Genomic DNA, 27746 nt, shown 5'->3' with positions numbered 1-27746 from the left:
ACTAATAGATTGGAGCGTCGGCCTCTTAATCCCACGATCGTGGGTTCAAAATCAGGCAGTAGTAGTCAGATTTGCGAAGTCCATTCAGCACTCCATGGCATTCAGTGTTTACGTAAAAAATTCAAATCGAGCAATATATTGCCCTGTAGAGTATTGGTTTCTCTGCCATCTGCTATAGTAAAGCAGGACGTCGAAATGGACGCCCAGACAGTCTAAATGGCATAAAATTAAAACGCAGGACACCTGCACAGTGTAGCTAAAGCTATAAGATTATTAGTAGTAGTCAGTCAGCATTCTAGCACCACCCACAGCTGCATCAAGTTGCCTTCACTTTATTACAATTCTGCGTTCAGTTTTTGGCGGACAATGGAACATCAACCCAAGAATATTGTCACTGAATGTATGTTGAGAAATGAAGGTTAAGTAGGCCTACTCGTATTTTCTGATTTTCTGCAAGCCGTTTCAGATTTACTTGTGTGTCCGATATAACCATTGTGACTACGGACTGAGTTCTGCTTCCATGCAGCTCTCAGCTCTTCGGCCAGGGCCTTGAATTTAGAAATCTTGTCGTCCCAGGCGTCATCTTTTTATAGAGGTTTGGTTTTGCTACAGAGGGTAACTTCCTAAATTTTGTCTGTAATAGTGTAATCTGGTCAGTTGTGAAGTATAATTTTGTCAGTTAAAGTAATTCTGTTCCAGTACAGTTGATACATAATAATTATAATAATATAGTTGGTTCTTGTCCCACTAACTACTTTTATGAGTTTCGGTGATGCCGAGGCACGGAATTTTGCCTTGCAGGAGCTACCTTACATGTCAGTAAGTCTGCCGACACGAGGCTCATGTATTTGAGCACTTTCAAATACCGAAGTCGATTCCTCCAACTTGAGCTCAAAAAGTCGACGGTCTATCGTCTAAGCCACTTAATCCGACACAATGTATGCCTGTGACTTAATACTTTGTTCACTGATAATATGAGGAGGTATATTGGCAGCAGTCTTCTGGATCAGGACTTGAGCGACTTGCTCGTGCCTTTCAAGATTATCCTGCTGTAATGCGTTGTATTGTCTGATTCTGTTTCCTTTCAGGTATATTTCTGCAGTTTTTGGTTACAGTTACATGATCCCAAATGCTACGAAGAACTCCCTTGTCCTAAACAAAATCAGAAATTTCTGTAATATTTTGGTTGCAATTACATGATCCTAAATGGCTCCGAGAATCAGTGTATCTAAATAAATCTGAATGACTTATCAATTTGTTTCACACTGCACTATCGACGCGTTGCTGGTTAAGATCATGTTTACACCTTCCACGCAGAGCCTTACGGGAGCCTTCCATGATTTTAGCTGCTGTGGGTGTGACGCGAGCCAAGTACAATGGAGTATAGTTTTACAATAACTGTGACTGTTGCTGTATGCAGTTACGAGTTCTTGTTTGGTAATACAGAATATCTGTAGACTGTTTTTCACGTAATCTCGCAAGATCTACTAGTTCTCTGCCTCCCGTGGAACGTGATAAGCCTCTCAACAGTTGCCTTAGACTGATATGTGGATCGGATCATCATGTGTATTTCCTCTTGGTCCGTCTGTGTTCATATTACAACTCTGAATTTATGGCTTAATACTGAGACTTCATAGATTCTCTACCCCAGTAACCTCGCAACCTGATCAATTTATAAAATGAAGCAAAATATATATTTTAAGAGACTCCGAAAAGCTGGAGTTTTGCCTAACAGGAGTTTTTAAACTTAGGTACAGTTATCTCAGGCAATACTGAACCCGCCATCTCAGGAATAGGAGGCCAAAGACTGACCGACTGCGCCCTTCATGTCGAATTATTATTATTATTATTATTATTATTATCATTATTATTATTATTATTATTATTATTATTATTATTATTATTATTATTATTATTATTATTATTATTATTATTATTATTATTATGTGTCGTCTTGTCCTGAGTTGACACCGACAGATATCCATGTTTTGGAACTATTGAAGAAGCATCTATGTGGATAAGAATTAAAATCTGACAGTGAAATTTAACGAGTTATATTCTGACGTCAAGTGCTTGATTCACGTTAAATCTCGCACATACTGAGACCTTAATAACCTTACTTCTCTTAAAATGAGTGTAGTAAGTTGACTGCGCCGTTCTTTACCTGGTTCTGCGTTTAATATGCATTTGAATAGTGCTGTAGATGAGAGCAGAGATTTATGAGTCTGGTGCTGAGTAATTTGTAAGTGAGTAACTAGTAGTGTGGACAGGCTCAAAGATAACGAGGGAGCCATTACTCAGAGGCGCTTGAAACCACTTGAAGTTACCAGTGATACACTTGACGCTGCAGTAGAATAGAGCGCACCTCTTCTTGCCCATCGCCAGACCTGTAAAACGTACGAAACATGTGCGAATTGTGTTTCTTGTACCGTACCGTCTTGTTACCTTTCATACTTTCATCAAAGAACGATTTGTTAAGAATAATGGATGTTTAGAACAAAAAGTCGGATTGGCTATCGACCGACTTCATGTATTGTTTATTGTTTGTAATACTATTAAAATGAGTAAAATAGCAATACTTTAAAATAATAATAATAATAATAATAATAATAATAATAATAATAATAATAATAATTTCACTCCCTTCCCACCATTTCACATTTTTTTGGGGACAGAATTTTGTTCCACAGGAATTATGTGCCGGTAAATCTACCGACAGGACGCTGAATATTTAAATACCACCGGAATAAGCCGGAATTGAACTCGCACCTTATTATAAGATTCTTCCTCAGGGGCCAGCGTTAGGTGCCCGACTATCCCGGCTAAGGCACGTGAGATTTTTGGAGTAAAATGGGACGTTCTTGGTAAGTCCCAAAAAAGTAGACGTTTCATTGCAAGGATGACGTTTAACAGTCTCGCAAAACTACATATATAAGCACTTGCCGCACCCGCACGTCCGGAGAGCGCCAGATTCGAGTCCAGAAACCCACCCTGGTCTCATTTTTATCTGTTTCATCTTAGAAAAGTGATCGCCTTGAAGCCATTTCTAAGGATAATCTGATCATTAGTACTTATTTTAACTGATATGTAAAACAGAGAACTCCCTCTCCATTTACCTCTCCCTTAAGAAAAAGTGCAATAGCATGCTATTTGAGGTAAAGCTAAAGGAATTGCTTGTTGCGCGTCGATACAGTAGCAGGAAACATGTGTTGGTGTACTTCTACCTCAGGGAGTTAAATACTTAATGCCATTCTACGTTCGTTCGCTAGTCTGGTGAACTGTGTGGTCGGGATCGAGAACCAAGTATTGGACCTTCAATACTGTTATATGTTACTGGGAGAAATTCGAAAAATAGTTTACTGATTTAGTGAAATGCCATTGTTCTGCTGGCTGTGTTATATCAAACTAAATTATTAAAACCAGAGACGGCCGCTTGAAGAAAGAATGCAGTCCCGGGAAGGTTTCAAGCAAATGAAACAATTTATAGAATGGAGCTGAGAAGTGTCGGGTCATTTGTAAGGAATACTCGTCCTAGCCAGCTTCTTCGGAGAGCCCCTCCTTATTTTATTTTTACTCCTCACACGGGAGGGATATTGTGAGGTAATTACAGTCGAAGTACTTTCTTCCATTATATCTGTGATAATTACAGACATGTTTTATTGTTTACTTTATTGAGCCATTAGTAATTGGTATTGTCGCTTGATGGTAGACCTATGTTATTACTATGTGGATCAGGAGTAATATCCGCCTTCTGATTCCGAGATAGCGAGTTAAAACCCTGCAGCGGTTGTCGGGTTTTTGAAGGGCGGAAAAGATACGAGGGGCTTTCAATATAAAATGCGACACATTTTATTTCTCGGGCAATTTCGGTTGAAAAATTAGAATTTTGTTTGGGACATCTTTGAATATTCCCACTTCGTCTCGTAGAGTTTCATTAATTTCCGATAGGTAGCAGCGCTATAACTAGCCTTCAAAGTGGCGTCTGTAACGGAGGTGCGTACCAAACAGAGAGCAGTTATTGAAAGAGCCCAATCCGCGGATATCCGCGAAGTTAGTGGCTTGGCGGATACAAACTGTATGCCGGTGTGGATAATTTTGTTGATACTTTCTAAATAATGATGTTTATTGATTTTCACTCAGGTATACTGTTACTTTTGCTTGTAGTTAGGCGAATAGGGGAATGATGATATACAGAGCCTTGAGATCATAAAGCCGTAAATCTGACCTAAGCCTAACTGGCTTCTGTCCGCAATTAGTGGAAGAAAGAAACAAAGGTCAATACGTCGGTACCGGTAGTTGTCGCAAGAGAAAATCCCTCATAAACCTGTGTTTGTAGGGGTTGTGGTGTCGGGCCTATTGTATTATGTTAACAGATCTATCCGTTTCTGTATCTTCGGTGTAATATACTGTAGGTAAATATTTATAATAGGCCTATCCGCGGATAACCATTTGCGGATGCGGATATCCATTCGTGGATGCGAGTGCGGTTAAAGAAGTGCGGAGGGGCCGATGACCTTCGATGTTAGGCCCCTTTAAACAACAAGCATCATCAATCAAAGAAGTGCGGATGCGGAGCGGATGCGGATGTTATTTTGTATATCCGCACAGGGCTCTAGTTATTGGGTTTCTTTTGGCGGAAAACCAGGGCATCAGCATCACAGATATTCATAGGCGCTTGCAGAATGTCTACGGAGACCTGGCAGTGGACAAAAGCACGGTGACCCTTCTCCACGACAACGAAGTTCGTTCCTCTAGATTGAAAAGCCACTTCACATGCCATAAGGCGTTAAGAAAAAAATATTTGCAGTAGATTGATTACCGTTTTTATTTTCCAAGTTCGCATCTGCAAAGAGTTCAAAGTGCTACGACTCCCTTTGTTAGTCTCTGTTGGACCAACAGACGCTTATGAGAATGAGAATGAGAAATTTAATTAAGCTGCACTTAATGTTAATATTAGTCCTCGCTGCAATTCCGTTGCGAAATTGATTGTTCTATGAAATTGATTTCATGTTTAATAATTCAGTTGGTTTATATTTCGGAAACAACTCACGGGTCATTAAGATTTCGCGTAATATCTGACTTTGGTTTTGCTAAATAACATTGTGAAATATTTGTTGTTTTTCAAGAGGCTTGGTAACTAAATACTTCGTGGATAAATGATGTATAGACTATTAACTGATACACTGCATAGTAACATTGCATTAGGGGTTCTATGTATCCTCGTGTATCGAAGGACCTTAAGGCTATTTATTTTTGAAAAAATGTTATTTTAGGTGAAGTATGTAAACGAAGAACATGAGACGAGAAAAAAACTCTTTGGTACTTCGTATAAACCCGAGAGAAAAGTTACCAATGCTAGAAAACTGAATTGTACTTTATAGAATTAACATTTTGAAGATAGACTAAAACGCAGATTTAATCAAATTTCTAGAACGATGGTGTAAAGCAACATTGTACCTTTCCCTATTTCGGTCTTAGTATTTCGCACTCCAAGCAGAAAGCACTTCAGAAATGCCACAGTCTGGACTTACACATTGTAGAAACTCTTTGTTACTTCTCTCTTTTCTTGTTCCTTTGCCAGAAGGATTTTAAATGCAGCTGACGTAGTTTGTTACTGAAACTAACCATAAGTGTGAGTCAGTCGAATATTGCGGAACATTTTGTTATATGTAGCGTATGTTTAGAGAGGAGGAGGAGTAGGCGATTGACTTAGCAACGAAGAGAAGTCTGTTTACTTCTCAGCTGTAACGACTTCATGTTTCTCTGCAGATTTGGTAGTACCGTTCCTTGTTACCTTGGTTTGAACTATTTACACTATAAGTTGACTTTTTTTTTTCTATTTGTTTTACGTCGCACCGACACAGATATGTCTTATGGCGACGATGGGACAGGAAAGGTCTAGGAATGGGAAGGAAGCGTCCGTGGCCTTAGTTAAGGTACAGCCCCAGCATTTGCCTGGTGTGAAAATGGGAAACCACGTAAAACCATCTTCAGGGCTGCCGACAGTGGGGGTCGAACCCACTAAGTTGACATGAAATGGCATTTATGGCTTTCAGTGCCGGGAGTGTCCGAGGACATGTTCGGTTCGCCTGGTGCAGATCTCTTGATTTGACGCCTGTTGGCGAACTGCGGGTCGTGATGAGGATGAAACGATGATGAAGACGACACGTACATCCAGTCCCCGTGCCAGCGGAATTAACCAATGATGGTTAACATTTCCTACCCTGCCGGGAATCGCACCCTGGACCCCTGTGACCAAAGGCCATTGAGCCGGATGGCATTTAAAAAAAATGGTGTGAAGGGCACATTGCTATATAAGGTATGTAATTATGCCAAAATTGTGACCGCTTATCTCCGTGGTAAAGAGCAGTCAGTCAAAAATACTCCCAGCATGTCCGAAAGAAGTGGGAATAGGAATTGTTTGGACAGTTTGTAAACTATGATATTTTAAAGAAAAAATGGATATAGGCCTATATTTTGATAAACATTGTTCGGTGTCTCTATATTTTTGATTTGCAGATAATTTTCTGCTCTACCGGGCGAGTTGGCCGTGCGGTCAGGGGCGCGCAGCTGTGAGCTCTCATTCGGGAGATAGTGGGTTCGAACCCCACTGTCGGCAGCCCTGAAGACGGTTTTTCGTGGTTTTCCATTTTCACACCTGGCAAATACTGGGGCTGTACCTTAATTAAGACCACGGCTGCTTCCTTCCCATTCCTAGGCCTCTCCTGTACCATCGTTGCCATAAGACCTATCTGTGTCGGTGCGACGTAAAGCAAATAGCAAAAAGAAAATCTGCTAGGCGTCTGGCGTCTTGGACGTAGTTTATTATAACAACCTGCAATAACATCGATTGTTGTTTCCTATTGATGAAGTTTGTCTAACTATTTTTGACGCAATTTAACCTTCTGTTAATGTTTATTTGTTTCTATACGCCTTGGGGAAATAAAATGATCGTGATTTTTCAGCAAACCAGTGTGTTTATCTAACTGTTCAATGAATTGAGCGGAGAGCCTCAGACGTAGAGCGCTGGCTTTCTGAGCCCAAGTTGGTAGGCTCGATCCCGGTTTACTTCAGCGGTATTTGAAGGTGCTCAAATACGCCAGTCTTGGGTCAGCAGATTTACCGATGCGTAAAAGAACTCCTACGTGACAGAATCCAGCACCTCGGCGTCTCCGGAAACCTCAAAAATAGTAAGTTGGTCATGAACGATAATATCATCAGTCGATTTTGTAGATTGAATATCTAATAAAAGACTAAAACTTTACTTTTTTAACACGGTGTTTACTGTAGTGTTATTTAATGTAAACCCCCATAAGTGATCATCTGTACATTCGGTTCAGTAAACCAATTAATAAGTCGTCGGTACCCAACCATTTCGTGTATTACTGGACTGTGTCATTCGTTTATACGCTGTACATGTAATATTTCTTTTTATGGCCAATGTCCGAATAAAACTTGTAGAAGATTTTAAACCGACCGAAACAAGCGCCTGAATCTGACCGATTTCCAAGGGAGCTAGAACCAGCTGTTCCACTTTAAGGAATCTTTTCCCCCGTATTTTTTCGCTCAGCTGTTCCCATGCCGCGGCCTCGCCTCGCTTCCCCTCTTCATCGCTCTTTCGGAGTGTGGCTGGTTTGCGTGCAAGCGAAGCCTTGAATGGTGCGAACGAATTTTCAGCTCGTTCAGTTGAATTGCTTTTCAATTGGTCACATGCAGGAGAGCCATCTGTTCAGACTATGTTGACATGTAATTATATCTTGTAGTGGTACTCTTAGAGATCTCACCCGTTGATGCTATATCCTACATATCTCCAGTAACTACACTCTCCAATTTTCGGCACTGGAAAAAGAGATTTCCAGGAAACTACTGTAGTTCAGTACAGAGCTGGGCGGAAACGTAGAAGTTGCAGAGATAGTAGAAGAGAATACTCCCCACTCCTAATTTCATATAATCAGAGGATTAGTTTATTGTACCGCAAATTATTGTTTTGATACATGCATTTTATAATCATTAATACAGTATTATTCACTGGTATTAGTAAGTTAGTAATTCGATCTCAGCAGTGTTTTTACTGTATACTCTTCTTTCATATTACAATAATGTTAAGTCCTAGATATTAAACATATAACCTGGCCATTATTTACATTAGTGCTTACTCATGTTATTTTATTCTCCTTAGCCATACATTTTTTACTAAGGAGAAGTTCATTGTCTTTCGTGGTATGATCCACTCTTGGTTTAACTGTTCCACAATTCTCTAAAAAAAAAAAAAAATTTCTTTCGATTCGCTCTCAGTCTTAACAAATGTGCCTTGTTAATCGCTTCTCTGCATAATAAACAACGATTCTCATTTTCTTGCTATTGACCTAGCTGTAGAAATATACAGGCTTACTTCAAACTCGAGGTAGGAAAAGCCAGAAACTCGAAGATCGCATTTGTTTTAGTTCCAGAAATTTTGTTTCATTTTTTATGTTTGTTTTGTATTACATTTCGAAGCACATCGTGCGTGGTAAAGAATAAGAGTACATCTTGAATTCAGTTTGTTCCGTACATGGTCTGCTGGGTAGTTTAGTTGGTTAGACACCCTCACTTTTCTCCCGTGGTTAGGTACGATAGAATACATCCACGGTAAGAGGCGACTAAAAGGAGGATCCCTAGGGGCTCTGATCCAGAGAGCCCGGGTTGGTGACCACGGGACATCTAGCTGAGTCTGTCATTGCTTCTACATCCTTGTGCGAGTCTCCTCACTTTCATCTTCCCTATCCGATTTCATTTAGTCAACTCTTGTTCTTTTCCAACTCCCATGACATTCGGTTTTCTTGGCATTTATCTAGGAAGTCTATCTTTACGCCCTTCGTTGTTCTTTCCTTTCATTTGCATGTACCCTTATTCTTCGAATCTCGGATCTCTTCCTTTTTTCTTCTGATTAGAATTAAGAGAGGTATTTGTAGTTCCTCTTAAAACACCATCACACACATCTTCAAGGTGAAATCCTGGGTCAGTTAGTTGTTTTTTTTTATTTGGCATTTGGCCCCATCAGCCATACAGCCAGCAAACCATTAAAAATGTACAAGTCACACAACAATGTATATATACATATGACAGACACCGGAAAGAAATGACAGAAATGGCAGACAGAAAATATCACGTGAGACAATCTCTCTCACACCACACACTTCCTGGATGTTCTGACATTCACAATTCATGATTTGTACTTTTATTTGAACATGACTAAACCAATACAAATTTATGATTAATTTTAAATATGCGTGGTACAACTTCTTCATATTTTTTCATATTATATTAGGCCTATTGTGTAAATTTTCATTGTTTGTTAACTTCTTTCTTCGACGAAGTCTAAGAAATAATGAACTGGACCACTTGCACGTACGTATTGCATACTACACAGCTTCCCTTATCTGTACCGTAGACTGCTAGTGACCATAGAGGTATTGCTTTTGAAGTGCTCTTATTGTAGTAACTGCTAGCGAGCTACATGGAACAGGAGAGTACTGTCAGGATCTCGAGTGTCGGATGCGATACTGTTGTCCGCACACACGGGATTATTGTTTCAAGTAACACGTGAGTAATTACATCTCTTGCTCACAACAATCTCCAGTTCAGAGAGAAGGTTTTCCTTCATTGGTATTTAGTAGAATTGGTCACATACCATCACGCCAGTTCGTGATGAAATACAGTATATATGGATATAATTTGAGGAATTTATTTAGCTTAACTGAACATAGCGTAGGCCTAATTATAAGAAGAAAGGATGTAACATGTATTTGTTTGAGATCAATGATGATTAAAGTATGATTGATAATGTAATGAAACAATTCTGTGAAAAAGATTTTGCATTCCTTCACAAAAATAAGAAGCCTGCGATTTTACAATATACTGTTGGAACAAAGGAATGAACACACTTTGTAGAAGGTCAGAAATTTCAAGAAGCTACTTCTTGGGTATAACGTAACTAGTTAGTACATCATTCATGCGCGATTTTGACCTTAACCAAAGAGTTACATCCTCTTAATTTCCTTAGTAAACTATATACCACAGTGTATCCAATGAATTTGAAATGGAAATTCGATATGGTGTATGCTTATGAATCTTAATTCAATCGCTTTAAAGTTTTCAGGTGTTATGATATGGAGAACCGCAATACAGGCACCACAATCACAGGTCAAAAGATAGCCCTCCTAGACTTTTTGCGGACGACGCTATACTGTGCAGAGTAATAAATAACTTACAGGTTTGTGAGCGATAGCACAAAGACCTGGATACGAAGTTATGAGGTGGACAGCAGACAATGACAGGGTGAAGTCAGGTTGTAAATTTCACGATGAGAAAATGTCCTCTTAGTTTTAATTACTGTGTTGAGGGAGTGAAAGTACCTGCAAATACTTAGGTGTTAATAAAGATCTTCATTGCTGTAATCACAGGAACGAGAACGTTTATAAAGGATACATATATCTCCATATGTTTATGGCGATATTTAGAGGTCGTAATAAGAAGAGGGTAAGACTCCAATTAGAGCATGGTTGCTGTGTATGAGACCATCACCAGGATTACTTGATTCGAGAACTAGAAAATATTAACGTAAAGCAGCACGATTTGTTCAGAGTGATTTCCGACAAAAATAACTTTAAGGTTTCTTTTTTTTTCTTTTATTCGTGTTTAAAACTGTTTTCTATAAATTTAGCCACCCATTCAATCACTATTTTTCTAAGTCTAGTAGCCGTTATTTTCGACAGTAGTCTTCCAATATTTGCGCTATCAATTGTTTTGGATAGGTAGATCAATCGCGGTAGTCCATTTGACTACCCGGATCTAAAATATAGCTAGAATCCTACAAGTTTAGCCTCACTTGATTAGCCTTTTCTAAACTCGAACTGTGTTCTATCAAATCAGTTAGTAATTTCGCAAATGTGCCTGACATAATAAGAAGGAATACATTCCCGGAGTTTACATGCAACACTGACTGGCCTGTTATCCGCTTTATACTTATCACCCTTTCCGTTGTACAGTAGGGCTACTATAGCAACTCGTCATTCATTCATTTATTAAACAATTTGGTATAGCTCCTCTATGCAGACAGTAAACAAATAAGTACTTCCCAATCCATTGCATTTTGTATACCCTCAGAAATCTGATAAATTCTTGCTACTTTTCTAGCTTTCAACTTATTTTATATTTTTATAAATATCTTTATTATCATAGCTAAATTTCAGTAATTCCCCAGTATTAGTCACTTTCTCTTAACTGGACGTTACCATTATGTTGAACTTTTTTGTTACTAAATACTTCTGCCTTCTTTAAATCCTCACATATAAACTTCCTTGTTCATTTATGATTTCCTGAACTTGTTTCTACCTTAATGTACCTACATACTCTTCGGTTTTTCGCTCAAGTGCATATGACTGCTAATTATGCTTGCCATCATGTTATCCTTCGATTACTTTTCTTTTTCCTAAATTCAAGTTCCTTCAGTCTCCACTTACTTCCACACACTATTACTTTTTAACATGCGCCACGTCCTTAAACCATTTATTTCCCTGTTATGAAATAGTGGCTCTTTACCACTCCTTACCACCTTTGAAGGTACTTACATAGCTGTATTCACACTCAACAATTATTTTAAACCCATCCCATAGGCTGTTTACATTTTATTGACGGTTTTTCACCAATCGTAAATACTCTTTTAAACTCCCTTATGGCTGTGTGATCAGCCATACGGTGCTGACTTATGTGCCTACTTTTATCATCTTACTTTTTTTATCGTATTTAATTTTATCTAGGATTAAAACAGCCTCGTAGTCGCTTATACCATCTGTGGCTTCAGTTTCTCTATATTCACCTGCATACTCAACGCGAAAGAACTGATCAACAGAGGGTTTAACGCTTCAGTAGAATGGAGACAGGAATGGAACATTGAAGATCCGAAGGAGTGGCAGTCTCTGTTTAATACCCAACATCCACCAGCAGGTTTTGATCTGCCACGTACAACGTGGGTGGCCCTTAACAGGGTACGGACTAGCCATGGGAGATGTGGCTCGTTGCTGTATAAGTGGGGCGTGAGAACTTCACCTAACTGTGACTGTGGTGCGGAAAAACAGAGTATCCGGCATATTGTTACCGAATATCGTAACAGGGCATATTTGGATTCGCTGGAAGATTTTGCTCAAGCCTCTACTATAGAATGGCTATAGATTGGCTGGACAATTTAGATATAAAACTTTAAATATTTCAGGTGCCCAGTTGATTGTTTTCCTTTTTAGATTGTTACAGTCCAAACTGTCATTTTATTTTATTTTTACACTGTGCAATTTGCCATAAGTTAAATAAATAACCTGTATTCCTCCGCCATTCTTTAACCTTCTTCACAGAAAAAGATGAAAACATGTTCCATCTCTAAATGTCTGCAAGTCTTCCATTGTTCTTTATTCGCTAGAAATTTCATGATTGATTAGATGATTTCCAAGTGAGCTTTCACATACCTTGTATATGTGATAGCACCTACTCTGATGCCAGTTGATTTTTTTACGAATAATGCTTCGGTTCGTATCCGGGCATTGGGTGCCAAATTTTCGGAACGGGTTACTTTACTATGGTCCATTTTCCAGGTAAAAATCTCATTCTTGACGATCGAAGTTATCGATCGGGGAAAACTCTTGAGGTTATTTGATTGAATTTACGAGTTAAAGATAAAATATGAAAAACTTTTCAGGACTATTAAAGTATGAAGGCTTTCACGGCCGGTGTCAATATAATAAAAATCTTCCGGGCTATTATGCCGTGGTCCACTCCTCTCGCTTCTCCCAGACGTTTCGACACGACGCCACAGAAGATGACTACCGCAGCAGTAGTCGAAACGTCAGGGAGAAGCGAGAGGAGTGGACCACGGCATAATAGCCCAGAATATTTTTGTTATATTTTCAGGACTGCTTCCTCATTTCAAAATACGAAAAATGGCAACTGGCAATATTCCAATCCTTAATAGATAATGAATGAAAATCCACAGCCTGTTTCCAGTCATTCGACCAGGTCAGGAATGGAACGAATGAAGCCCTCTCCTCTAGGGCAATGAATAATAGATGAAATGAAATTATATTGGAGAGTGTTGCTGCAATGAAAGGTGACAGGGAAATCCGGAATACCCGGAGAAAATCCTATCCTGCCTCCGCTTTGTCCAGCACAAATCTCACATGGAGTGACCAGGATTTGAACCACGGAACCCAGCGGTGAGAGACCGGCGCGCTACCACCTGAGCCGCGGAGGCTCTCCTTAATAGATAATCTTAAACCTATTGTAATTTAAATTTCGATTCTGTGAAGAATGTTTAGTAGGCTCACCGATTTATTTGCCATTTTACCGTTGGTTACCAACTGTAAAAGCTGTGGCGCTATCAGTAGACTGCATGAAAGGTGATAGATATACACTAGCTTCTTTCACGAAGGTAATCGCGGTAGAAACCTTATATCAAAGCGAGACGGTGTTATTTCGATTACCTTTATATGAATATTCTCTGAGCTCGTTTCACCGCATTATTTATTCCAGCTCCAGGTTTGCTCCAACAATAGGACATGAAATGCATACACATATACATCAGATTATGATTGTGCCGGGTTCCTCTGTACAGCTTACAAGACAAATTGCCCCTGGGCTTGCATTGAGGACGCTGCCTATTTGTAATCTTCTTGAGAATATGCACTCGCAAAGCTGTGGAGATGAGTTCTTTTGTTCGAGATGTTGAGACTCGTGAAAATTAACCAGGCAGGCACATTCCCCTCCGCTAAAACTGGACCACTGGTCAGACTGCCGTACTCATTCCCCATTCCAATGATATGTCAGTCGATTTTCTCCATAACAGAAATCGGTGGTGATCGATCAGATCAGAGACGGTAGTTAGTAACGAAAATTGGAGAAATCTTGCAGCACTCAACCCCGACAAATGACTTCTTGTTAAAATATTTTTTTAAAAATGACAATATCATAATAGAGGTTAGTGGTCAGTGCAATGTAACGAGGAATACATGTTTATATTCTATTCAAATTGCCATAGTTTTTAGTTTGCTTTCCTGTTTATGTAGGTACACTTCCTGCAGTGGTGGTATTTCGCGCTGTGCTCTTTCTGACGCTGATTGCTACACATTCTGCCTACGACATACTTCGTACAAATTACAAATCTCCTTTGTGTTCTATTCTAAATTACGAACAATAGAAAGCCGTGCATCATTAACTTTAGTGTCCCATTTCTTCTGTGATAGTGAAGCTATATCGTAACTCCTTGTAGCTCCCCTAGTTGCTGTCACGCTTGAGAAAGAAGAAGAGGTAGCTTGCGTGTTGTTAATTTGAACCTTGCCGAGCACTGCCTGCTGCAAACTGTTTCGCCTTCAAGTTGAACTGTAAAGCATGACTCTACCTCATTATGAGTATGAAGGATGTCACACAGAAGCACTGCTTGTATGGCAAATTTCTTCCAAATTTTCCTTTCAGATATCCGGAATAAATGTACAAAAAGCAAACTGATTTACTGTAAAAGGATGAAAGATTACTCTTTTACTTTCGTGCCCAGTATCATACTTCTAAGAGTTGTGATCAAATATCACACACAGCTAGTGACCTAACGAATCAAACGTGAGTCAGTCCAAATACACAGATGTCTAACTTTGACCCTTCGTTCATCTGGCACAGTTTGACATTTCAAGTACTGAAGTAAGTGCCTGAAATACCCAATAACTGTTATAAAATATGTTTTATGCACTTACCTTTCTTCGCATAATACTCACTCCTAAAAATAGTAGGCTTTGTGCTATTGCAGTTGAATGCATCCTGCTAACACTTTCCTTCAGCGTTGTATTGGCTGGGCTAAGTGGATTGTTCCTGTAGAGCGAATAGTGTTTCGTATTTTCTTACTTGAATTCTAGTCTTGTAATTATATCCCCTCCCCCTCCTTTTTTGCTCAGGCTTTTCTGGTTCACATGTTCAAACGAAGCATGTATATTGCAAGCAAATATACCATAATCGTAGACTTGCTGTTTTAACGCCACCTTCAATTTTCTCTCTTGTAATATCAGACATTTCACTCGTAATCTATTTTTTCCGCTCTGTTTTCTAGAACTTGCTATACAAAATCTTTCAAATTGATCCTAACCTTTCTTTCGAGATATCGAAGTTGGGTAACGTTTCTTGTTTGCAGCTGCTCAGTTCAAGTTGAAAAATGCTGTTCCTCCATCTTATTCATCTGTTAGTTGCAGTCTTCGTTGAATTTAACCTTATTAGTCCGCAAGTCCACGAATGAGTAGCATTTTGGTGTTTTTGATTCTCCTGGAATTTTTCTCTATCCAGACCTCATCACCCTCATGATAGATTTAATTCTTTTGATACTATTGGCTCTGTTAGCACGTACAATTATTTCCTGCTGTATCGTTCGGGTTTTAGTCGCGTACAATTCATATTTCGTCGTCATGTTAACATTAGCAGTAACATTTCAGAAAACTCTTGTGTGTATAAAGTACTATCGGTCAGTAAGAAAGTGTAGAAGGTATGATAATTTTTTTGCTGCTTGGTGCAGCCCTTGTAAGGAAGACCTCTCCAGTGAGAGTGGACGGCATCTGCCGTCTAGAGGAATTGTGTGATATTTTGGTGGAGAATAGTAGATGAGTTGCAGGGATGTTGGTGACAGCAAAAACAACTAATCTCAGAGATTAAAATCCCCGACCCGGCCGGGATTTGAACCCGGGGCCCTCTGAACCTTTCCCATCCCATCATCACTTTAGACTTGTGTGTGTCAGTGGGATGAGATAAATAAATACATACACATTTGAACACACGAAATGAATTGTAGGTTTTTGTGCTCTTCGATGTAATCATATACAGTAAATATGACATTTTGCTCGGATTCGTTGCTGTTGATCATCATACAATGTCTTTGATTGGGGATCTTATCCCTGATCATAAGTTCTTGTTGTTTACGGACCGTGATCTTTCTTTCTTCGTTGAGAATACCCTCATTTTCTGACTTTGACAGCGAAATACTGTCACATTCAGTGTTGTCAGACCGATATCTTGAAGGTTGCTTGCAATATAGTCCCGAAGAAGCTAGCAAGCGAGCAAGTTGACGCACTTCGCAGCTATTGGATTCTGTTAGTAAAATTCACGCTACAACATGTGAAGTGATGCTGTTAAAATTCAATTTTGAGCTTGCTGAAGACCTAGCTGCGTTGGCGCATTGTTTCGAAAGAATGACGGCATGGCGAGCCGATGTTTACATTCTCTGCCGACTAGAAGACGAGTTAACTGGAATGTATACAGTATGTCGTGTGTAGCACTCTCAGAGAAGATGGTCTTATTCAGGAAGATCGTGTGGTGAGAGGGGGGAGGGAGGAGAAGGGAACTTGTTCTAAAATGGTCAGTGTAGTCGGTTTACTGTGAAGGTAGGCGCTTATGAAATAAAGTTCAATCCTTCTTACATTAATAATCCTGATTACCTATTCGTAAACATCACACTGTTAACTACTTTTACAAGTTAAAATAAGCTTATATTTCATTCGTTGTTAGTCTGATTCGACTGTGAGGTAGTTTTCATGAGGTAAAAAAATGTCACTGTTCGAATTGAACTTCGAAATTTAACAACAACTGCATATAGCGTACATTTAGAACATTTCATTCAGAAAATGTTGATAAATAAGTTATCTCATGTAAAACTGATCGTAAGTAAAGTACGAGTGAGTTGCAATTTTAAATACTTTAAAATAATTCATTTTCCCTATACGTTAGGGAATGGAATGGAATGGAACATGTCTTGAGGCTCCGTTGTCATAACGTGTCCATTCTACTGCAGTCGGTTTTCTTGGATTGGCCGTATTTATATTCCAAAATTCAGTACAGATCAATTGAATAACGTGATATAGTTTCTTCGTCTTTATTTAGTCAGAGTCGCAGGATTTAGATTAGGGGAGTAAAGTGGATGGTAGAGCACTTTTAAGCGTTATCGATTGAGCTATTCAACCAGAGTTTGTGCAGCATGCACTCAAGCGTTTTCATGCAAAATAATGGTTGACACTCTTGAAACACAATCTGCGATTGGCTTTGAAAGGAAAACTGAACACACCTCCTGCAGTAACTGTCCCGTAATTTTTTTCACGACAGTTGTGATAGTATCTGGCATACAATTGTTACAGCAGAACGTGTGAGATTCGTCGAAGGTAAATACGTATTCAAGCTGTGTGAATATGAGAGTTCCCCTTAGGATTGGCTCAAGTCTGTAGCAAACACACAGGGATAATCGCGACACACAAAGTTGTAGGTTTAGGTATCCACTTTCTGGATTAATCTCGAGCCGCTAAGCTCGCCTTGTAAGCCGGACAGGCGGTCAGTGAGCGGTATGTCGTGGAGTTGAGTCTCGAGTTCGTCTGAAGTGAATTCCTAGGCTGCTCGTCCACTGGAAGCGACAAGGCACGACTATGTGATCAGGCGACTACAGGTGACTTCGATTGATGGGACTATAGGCCCTACGCGACTGGGGTCGTCCACTGCAGGTGACTTCGCACGACTGTCAGTTGGCGCCTGTACTCCATACAGGTCTCTCTGAGTTTCTGTAGTAGACGTTGTCAAGTTAACATTATTAAAGAAGGTGAACAACAAGCTGTGGCATTATTACATCAAGAGTTACAATCAGAAACCAGTGGTGCACCCACCAGATTTGCTTCACTAGGCGAAAACAGAAGTGTCACTACTGTTTATGATTATGGCATCAGAGACAAATGTGTAGCATACTTCTGTGAACACGAACCGAATAATTGAACATTTTACGTACCGTCTCCACTTAAATGTGCTTTCTTTCATTTCCTTTTCATTTTTTTAACAGGAACTGCACATGTTACCGTATTGAAATAATAATAATAATAATAATAATAATAATAATAATAATAATAATAATAATAATAAAGAAATTTTATTGTGGCCCGCTAACTACCTTTTTATGGTTTTTGGAGACGTCGAGGTACGCATATTTTGTCCTGTATGAGTTCTTTTACGTACAAGTAAATCTACCGTCACGAGGCTGACTTATTTGAGCACCTTCAAATATCATAGAACTGTGCTCGGGGACTTGTTGTTTTTGTTTGTTCCAACACTCTCCTCGTCATATTCAGATAACACACCACAATATACCAAGCACCGCAGAACCCCTCGACATAGGGTTGGTGTCAGGAAGGGCATTGGCCTTAAAACAGAGTCAAATCCACATGTGCGACCCAGTTCGCAACCGCACCCACGACCCCACAAGGTGTGGTAAAAGCAGTATAAAAATAAGGAGAATATTGTGAATATTTATAAAATACTGGATTATTTCATTATAAAGTAAGTAAATTAAAGGATTCTGATGAACTGGCCGATGTGGGCTTGAAGGTCACTGAAAGGTGAAAGCTGCTAGATCCCCGCGAATTACGAATACGAGATATGAATATTAACACATGTGCCAATCAGATCAGTTGCGCCCGATGGAATGTTAACATCAGTAGTGGTCACACCGTGCGGAGGCTTCTGCGCCAGTAATAGACAATGGATTTATAAATTAATACATTAATTAGGATATCGGTTTTACTTCGCAATACTTCCCACTCTTTCAGTGGCACGGAATGACCTCTCGTAAATATTTTATAGTCATTAGTTCACACGTCGCAGGCAATCAGCCGGTCAAGTGGTACGAAATGTCCGGTGGTACGAAATGTCCGTAATACAAAATGTCCTAGAACCATTCTATGATAGTTGAATCAGAATTACTTCAAACATTCTTTAGGCATTTGACCCCTCTTCTTAAGCTTCCAACCAAACAGGCGTTGCCAACGAGATGCAACTACTTTCTCATCAGTGGGGCAGTGGCTATCACACAACACTGGTGACTTCATCGAAAGGCAGCTAAACTTTGAAACAGTTATTTGTTCTGTATCCGAAGTAATTAAACAGTTACCTCTTGAATACTGAAATACTCGACAGTAAGCAGAAATCTTTCGTATTCTATGGATGCGAGACATGGAAAGCAATGAAGTACTGGACCTACAAGCTAAAAAAACCAAACCCCTTGGCACTACAGCCCTTGAAGGGCCTTGGCCTACCAAGCGACCGTTGCTCAGCCCGAAGGCCTGCAGATTACGAGGTGTCGCGTGTGGTCAGCACGACGAATCCTCTCGGCCGTTATTCTTGGCTTTCTAGACCGGGGCCGCTATCTCACCGTCAGATAGCTCCTCAGTTCTAATCACATAGGCTGAGTGGACCTCGAACCAGCCCTCAGGTCCAGGTAAAAATCCCTGACCTGGCCGGGAATCGAACCCGGGGCCTCCGGGTAAGAGGCAGGCACGCTATCCTTACACCACGGGGCCGGCGGACCTACAAGCTATAGCCATCTATTAACCTATGCCTGAAGAACATCTTGGGGAGTTCGTAGCCAAATGTCATTTCCAGTACTACTCTGAGAAAGGCCAATCAGAAGCCTATAGAACTGGAAATAAGAGTGAGAAAATGGTGATAGGTCGGACATACGTTGCGGTGGCCGGACGACCATATAGCAAAGAAGGCACTTGATTGGAACTCACAGGGAAAAGGGAGGAAATGCATGGGAACGGCCGGTAACTGCAGAAAGTCATCAACAAGGAAAGAGCTGGTGTGAAATCAAACGTCTAGCTAAGAACAGAAGGTGTCATTCCTTTTTACAGACTATATCCCATAAGGAGTTAAAAGGAATTCCATTTTACTTATCATTTAAAGCCATAAATAAGAAAGTCGAACATATTTTGAAATTCTCAGTGTGTTGTCACAACTAGAAATACCACTTTACTTATGATACTATCGTAGTTCCAAATTATTTTTATCAGTAAATATAATAGCATTATAAGCATGCAAGCAAGCAAGAAACTGTGTGCTGAACGACATGCTACACTCTGAAAATCCCGTTGGGATTATTTACCTGCTCTACATTCGGCGGAAAGCGCACATAGCAATAACAATATATATACGAGTACTTCAGCGCTGGGCACACATAACTTGGCCAAATATTCCAACCTTTAATACTATATTTGATGAAAATTGTATGTCCTACTTGCGTTGCCCTCGCTCTACGAACACACTATGCCGTACAAGGCTAATTACAGAACACATATATAAGAGGCTGAATAAATTATTATGTTTGAATAGTGATACTCTACAAGCTGCCTGTTCCTCTAATTAATACATCGAATGCGTGAAGTGATAATTTCCCGGTAGACATGTGTGTATGTGTTTGTTTTGTGCTCATAACCCTGACATGCAGATTATTCAACATAAATAATCATTTGCATGCTGCTTCAACAAGCTTGTAATTTATAATACACATGTCGAGGCTTATCTCAGGACCATTACCTAATGGGATTTACTGGTATCGATGGCAAAAAATGTGTATATGTGTGTGTTTTATGTTTACCTCCCATCACGAATCGCGTCCTCCTCTCAATACATTCCTGTGATATTCAAGGCGTATATATAAAACTTTTTTTTTCTGTGAAAGCTTTTAAATTTAGACTTCACCCCGCATTGTAGAAGTATATGATGATAAATTCTGCCCCTGTGGTGGTGTTTACATGGGATTGGTCCGGAAGAGAGGGTGTAAAGAGAAGAGAAGGGGATGGCATTCCCCTGTAACCCACTCATCACGCAGCGTCCCTCCCCTCTCTTGCACGTAGATTATACTCCTCCTAACAACTGTAAAACAGATAAATCACGCTGGATTACAAGTTAATTTGAATGTATTGCGCTTTCGGAGTCTGTGTAGTTGCTGGAAGGTTTTCCAGCCTCGGCCAAACTACTTGCAACATCACACGCCCAACCTCGTTCTTAAATATCTCTTTAGATGCTTCGATTTTGTTTTCTGAGATTCGTAAATCGGTATGTCTGTTGACCAGTTGCAATTAGTTGCTGGTAGGCTCGATATTTATTTGGGCCAAAGCCTTAGGACCTTGAAACAAGGAAATATTTTCATGTACAATACTAGTTTAGGATACTTCTTGGAGAGAATATGCTCAAGATGGTCGTCGAAATTCAACGAGGTTGATTGCTTCGACCACAGCCTACAAGCCCGGAAAGTTTCTTCTATATTCATATCACTCGAGTTTCCACATGTGTAGGGGATTTAAATGAAAGAAATGCGAGGGAAATATTACACTTCTGAAGGCTTTACTAAGTCAAGGCGGTACCATTGCAGACACTGGAACGAGATTGAAACTCTGCCTCATGTCTTCGACTTCTACTTCTTTGGAGAACTCCTTCGCGACAGACGGCACCGTCAAATTAGATGCGTCAGCTTTAAAAGAAAACAATACTTCCAGAAGTCCATAAAAAAAGTGCAGACTATTCACAAATGGAAATTGGCAGGGTTGACATCATCACGATTGACAGGCAGACAAGCAAGCAAGCAAGCTTATATATGTATGTGACCGTCGGTATCGTGATCATAGCTACAGGACTTCCAGTTTTACGTGAACACGAACCATAGGGACATGACTTGTAATTTCAAAAATCCCTCATCCATTGGTCGATATTCGAATCACGACTGCCCTGATGGGGAGGTTTCGACGATGTCGCTCTGTTATCACGCCCCTCGCGCCAATGATAAAACCAGTGAGCAGTGGAACCGAGAGTATGCTTTGAGCCTGGTGTTGGAATAACTGGGCACAGAAGATAGCGAAGAAGAATCTATGAGCATTATTGTCATCGAAATTTTAATTGGTAGCTGGGCTACCATTCCTATTTCTTTCTTCAAGACAGTGCTACGATTTTAATTGGTTCGTAGTATTGATGGTACAATTCCTTTTAAAGATACAGGGAAACATTTCTATTAATAATTTCTGTTTCTACCGTTCAGTTTTACTTCTCTTGGTATATTCTTGGATAATTTGTTTTCCTATTGTCTCATAATTGCTTCTTACAGCTTTAAGTTTGTTCGATATGCTTTTTCCTCAGTGGCACCCCACATTGATGAGAAACTCTAGGAATGTTTATTTAGTTTGGTGAGTTTCTAACTGTTGTACGCTTTCTACATCTTAGTCGACTGTCGTCGGGATCTTGGGCAACCGTTTATTGGGGATGTTCTGAGCCGTTAACTTGGCATTCGAAATTAGGGGAGCTTCATTTCATGTTCAGCGACTACCGCATATTGTCTTGTGCGTTGCCATCAGTCCATTTCATCTACGGCCAAAAGCATGGCCCAGTGTATCTGAAACTGCGCTGTTACTACCCACCAAACAATATCAGTGTGGCAAATACATCGCAGTTGGGAAATACGAACGACGACTTTTCATTTGACTTGAAGTGTGGTCGTGTATACGTAATAAATAATTTAGAAGATCTTTACATTAATAACGCATTTCCTATCTTTGGTAAATAGTCTGGATTTTCGTTCGTAAGAAGGTTATTTAATGATAATAAATACCTAACTTATCACCAAAACACCTATGTTACGTGTAACCTCAAATACGTTATGTTTATAGGAAATGCTAGTGAGATGCGTAGGAACAATTACCAGATTTTTCTGTGCCATTTGTGCCAGTTTCGGTATAAGTAAACTATAAGGTCAGAACGTAGGTATATTGGCTCTTAAAGGGTGCGCTTCAGAGTTTGAAAAATAATTTTTTATACAATCCGTACTCGCAGACTATGCTATATATTTTGTATGGTATGTTTTGTCACAATGGCAACCCATACATTGGAAAGTAATTAAAATAAAATCGAAACGAATGAGGGTGTAGTTATGATCATGGGTGGTGTGCTGAATGCGTCTAATGCATCAGGAACAAGAAATTAGACATATGACTGGAAAAGAACTGTATTTCAGAGTACATTCTGATCAGCATTACGGGCTAGGTAATCCAGCTCCAGAGAATTAATTGCATTGAGATTCCATCCCCTCCCCTCAATCCAAAAAAGAAGATTAGGAAGGTTTAAGGCATTGGATTGGTACGGTAACGATTAGATAGGTTTGTAGTATGAGCAGTTCGTTGCGATTATATCGGACTTCGTGCAAGTGAATGTTGACAATCCTCCGCTACTTGATGATCGTGGAATGTTTGAATTCAAAATCATCTTTGAGTCATCTTCGAGAACCACGGTTAGGGTATTTCTTCCATATAGCATGTTTGTTTTACATATTTAGCGCTATTCTCATTACTGCATTGGATGGGATTCTGTACCAAACATACAAAGAATATTCACTTATTTCTATCTATCTCTTCTCACTTTCTCACGAATACTCGATCATTAGAAGAGAATGAAGGACTGGCTGCAAACAGAATCACAGAACTTGGCTAAGATGTTGAGAATTATTTTTATCCCACAGTTCCACTTACATCGTCTCAAGGCCACAACAGGCGCGCCCTTGCATTAGCGGTACCGTCTAACTTTTTATCCACAGAGTATCTCTTTCTAAAGCATAAGTTCTTTTTTGTCGTGGCGGTAGAAGACGAAAGAAGAAGTAGCTTCGTTGTTGTAAGACAAAGAAGCTAGACGAAAAATGTCGAATTCAGTGTACCATAGATTTTAGACTCTCTGTGGTTAAGAACTGCACGTATGTGACGAAACAACTATTCCTGAGATTAATGAAAAGTAGCCACTCTTCTTGATGTTACTCCGTTTGAAGCCGAGGTGTCCTTTAGCCCCTACAGTCCGCTTCAAATGGGCAGCTATTTCAGTTCCGGTTGTTTTAATGAAGTAAGAATACTTTGGTGCAATTGGTATTTAACACAGCGAACATGTCGAGGAAGTGTGTAACTCATTGAGCGGGTAAAATAACGCAACAATATAGCAGCCCCTTCTTTGGACAATTCTGATAAGAATCTCAAGGCCAAAACGTTTCCCATTTGATACAGACTATGATGGACCATATAGATGTGAAAGATAAAACATTTTTCCTTGATCTTCAGAACTTGAGATTAATTAAATGTTATCATTTAAAGAATGTCCCTACCATGGAGGTATATACACTCAATTTGGTGGATATTACGTCCGCAATCGCAAATCGTGAACCTAGTTTTGCACACAAATTTAAGTGGGCATTGATGAGTTTACAAGCAAAATACTTTGTCAGTTTTTGAGTTTTTTACATTTTCACACTGCTCTACAACGCCATTCTAGATACTCCAACAAATTGATTGCATAATTTTGTAGAAAAATGTTCTTGTAGACATGATAATAAGCTTTAGGCTTTTGCCGTGTCAGAAAACGAGGTGAAATTCTTTACGTTTCTCAGAGAACTTTGCTCCTAGAACCTACATTATTAGAGAAATCTTGCTCGTGAACAGATGAGATTTTCTTAAGAACTTCTCCTTGTTTTCTTGACACGGCAAAAGACTAGAAGGTTATTATGTCTTACAATTACGGGCCGTAAAAGCATCAATCTAATTAAAAATATTCTTATTCTGAGCAGGTGTTGACAGTGAGAGAAATGAAAGACTGACAACTTTCAAACCGCATTTTTTTTTTGGTCAGAAGTGAGAATATTGAATTAGTGTGTTTTGTCTGTAAACCCAGGTATTCATTTGATAGTGAAATGAAATATAACTGTTACTGTGTCCTCGAATTTCAGTAAAAATATATAATTTTATATAGACTGAGAATGCTGGGCGTTGAATTCCCGTCGCGGAAATCGTGCGTGTTAATTGATCGTGGTTCTCATCTCAAATCGGAAAGCTGTTAGCGGCGCGCATATCCCTTTCCACTGTCCATTAATCACGCGCTGCAAACTAATTCATTTTCTTGGCGCTACTAAAAATCTCTGCTGTATACCTTATTAATTGAAAGTTACTAAGGGTGAAATGTTATTCTCCCGTTTAACCTCTTCGTTAGCGCCTGCCGTAGTTATTGCTCCAAAGGGAAGGGAACATTGGTATTGAGGTCGGCATGTTTCTAGACTGTTCAGTTTGAGGCTTTATAATTTCATGGTAGCCTACATAAAATGTATTCCTCTCGCTCTGCGTACCTGCAAAAAAAAAAAAAAAAAAAAAAAAAAAAAAAAAAAAGAGAAGTTATTTAAATCTGTGGTGCATGGTAATGGGTATATCAGATTGAGTACGTGTGTGTGCTTTTTTAGGATGATCCATATTTCCGATACAGTCATTCTCCTTGTATTTAATTGGAGGTGTCAAAGAGAGGAATATTTACGCATTTTTTTTTCCATTCAGTTATGTTACATGATATTGACTTCATCTCATCCTAGTCCCCCAAATGAATCTTATATTTGTGGCGAAGTTAGGATTCAAACTAGGATTATATTTCGCCATCGGAGTGGACTGAAGGTCTAGGGAACAGGGAATAATTCTGTAGTTAATTACATTGGCTGAAGGTTTTTTAGTTGCGTATGTTCGTAAGAGAAGACATATGCACGTCCTAAGTATGCCGTGTAGCCCTCCATGCACCGTTTGGAGCAGCCGCTACTGATAGTACTGTTCATTAATTTTCGTTTTGAATGTACCGCAGTAAGTAAAACTGAAAATGCATTCTTAATAAGGGTTGGATCACGTTTTAGTTTCGTGTGTATTCTGGACAACCAGGCGACATTATGAATACATTACGGCTTTCGTTATTAGGGACACTGAAGTACTTTTACTCGATTTATGATATTCAGGTTCGTTGTTAACTAAATATCGGATACCCGAATAATGAACGAAAATTATATACGCAGATGTTGACTTCCTTCCAAACCCTCTTGTTTGAAATAGGCTGAACATACTGTGCAGGTGGTAGAATTCCAAGTATCATCTCTTCAGCCACCGGCTATTCTCAGTTTACGAATATTCTCACATTTCAGGAATGTATAATTTTGTTACTGTTTTTGCCAGCCAATTTTTGTACGGTTGAGTGTACATAGTACTGACTGACAATGGAATCCTCTACCCAGTATGAAATATATACATTCCGTGGTTTCCCATTTTCACACCAGGCAAATGCTGGGGCTGTAACTTAATTAAGGCCACGGCCGCTTCCTTCCAACTCCTAGCCCTTTCCTGTCCCATCGTCGCCATAAGGCCTATCTGTGTCGGTGCGACGTAAAAGCAACTAGAAATATATACAAGTTTCCTATCTCTGACCCATAACACCGAATCAGAAAATCCGTTTGACAGTAAGGTATCAACCCGTATTTCTGTTAAATTGTGTAAATAGTAGCTGTGCCCGTGGCTTCGTCCGCACTAGTTAGCCTTATAAGTGAATAGCTCTTGTCTGTAGGCTTACTAAGATGAAATTTAAAATTTGTAGTTTACTGATTTACGCCCTTCACCTTCGATTTATTAATCGTGATGGCGAAATAAGCTATTCCAGGCAATTGAAGACTTACAAATCGAAACTGAAAGTCTGTGGGTACCAATAGGATGCGAAGTATGTAGGGGAGCGGTAGGGATGGCGGCTTCAGTCATGATTTGTAATGCCCTTACCTGCAGTCTGGTCCCAATACAAAATACATGATGGGTGGATTCAGGTTGCGCAACAACATGATTGGAGTCCCTTTTTTTAGTTTGTCAAGATGTCTATGCTTTATACTCCGCCCATTCTCATATAGGCCTATCCATGCTTGCGAGAACTTTTTACATAAATTTGATTTTACATTAGGCATTTTTAGTAACGTGTATATCTTAAAATCTACTCTCTAGAGAAAACTTGACAGAAGCCGAAGAATCTGTCACATACCTAGGGAAAAAACTAAATCAAATAAAGATTGAAACCTTGAAACTTCTACAATAACCAATTTACCCTGGAGTTGAATGACGATAGCACATTAAAAAGCTTTCATTTCTCACTTGAGATGCGTGGTGGTCCGACATCAGGTGATGTGTCAAGGAGAATATTAGCAAAATTACCGAGCAAGTGACCGTGCGGTTAGGGGTGCGCAGCTGTGAGCTTGCATTCGGGAGATAGTGGGTTCGAACCCCACTGTTGGCAACCCTGAAGATGGTTTTCCGTGGTTTCCCATTTTCACACCAGGAAAATGCTGGGGCTGTAAATTAATTGGGCCACGACGCTTCCTTCCCACTCCTAGCCCTTTCGTATCCCGTCGTCGCCGTAAGACCCATCTCTGTCGGTGCGACATAAAGCAACTTGTAATTAAAACAAAGAAAGGAAAAAGACATTCGCGGAGTGTGCATTCCTGATGTTTGTTGTAGTTTACAGATGCTTCAAGAATAAGACATTTCACTGAATGTTGAGTGGTGAAAAGACTTTATATAGTCAAAGCATGGCCTGTTCTGAGCTCTTTGGCGTCCGTGTGGAGTAGAGATGTAGGGTCTTCTTGTTGATGGTGCCAGAGTGGTCTTAGAAATATGAGGAGAATTTTATTTATTGCTCGGCGCCCACTTATCACAATAAAATAATACTTAGACTGTGTTGCTCCTACGTTCATAAGAAAGACGTCGTCAAAATCTGTCCTTTAGGTTTTGACATTAGCCCAGACAACTGTACAAAATATGTCTCTTTATAATAGGACAAAACGGACAAATGGCAAATGCAGCTGTCACATACCACGGGAAACCTGAAAGCAAATAAAATAAATGTCGAAATGTAGTTGCACGATGTTTAAAGAAAATAGAACATGCTCTTAAGCTCCTGCAATAAAGTTCCCCAGGCCCTTACTCAACCACCGTCGAGGAAAGTCCTGTTGTCTACCGACGTGGTTTAAGGGTTGGTATGCAGTCTTCTGCCAAGTAAGCTTTAATTAGATTTACAGCTCTGCC

Source organism: Anabrus simplex, chromosome 1 (assembly GCF_040414725.1).
Source record: "Anabrus simplex isolate iqAnaSimp1 chromosome 1, ASM4041472v1, whole genome shotgun sequence".
Classification (NCBI taxonomy): Eukaryota; Metazoa; Arthropoda; class Insecta; order Orthoptera; family Tettigoniidae; genus Anabrus; species Anabrus simplex.
The sequence above is the reverse complement of the archived record's forward strand: the minus strand, read 5'-3'. Positions refer to the sequence as shown.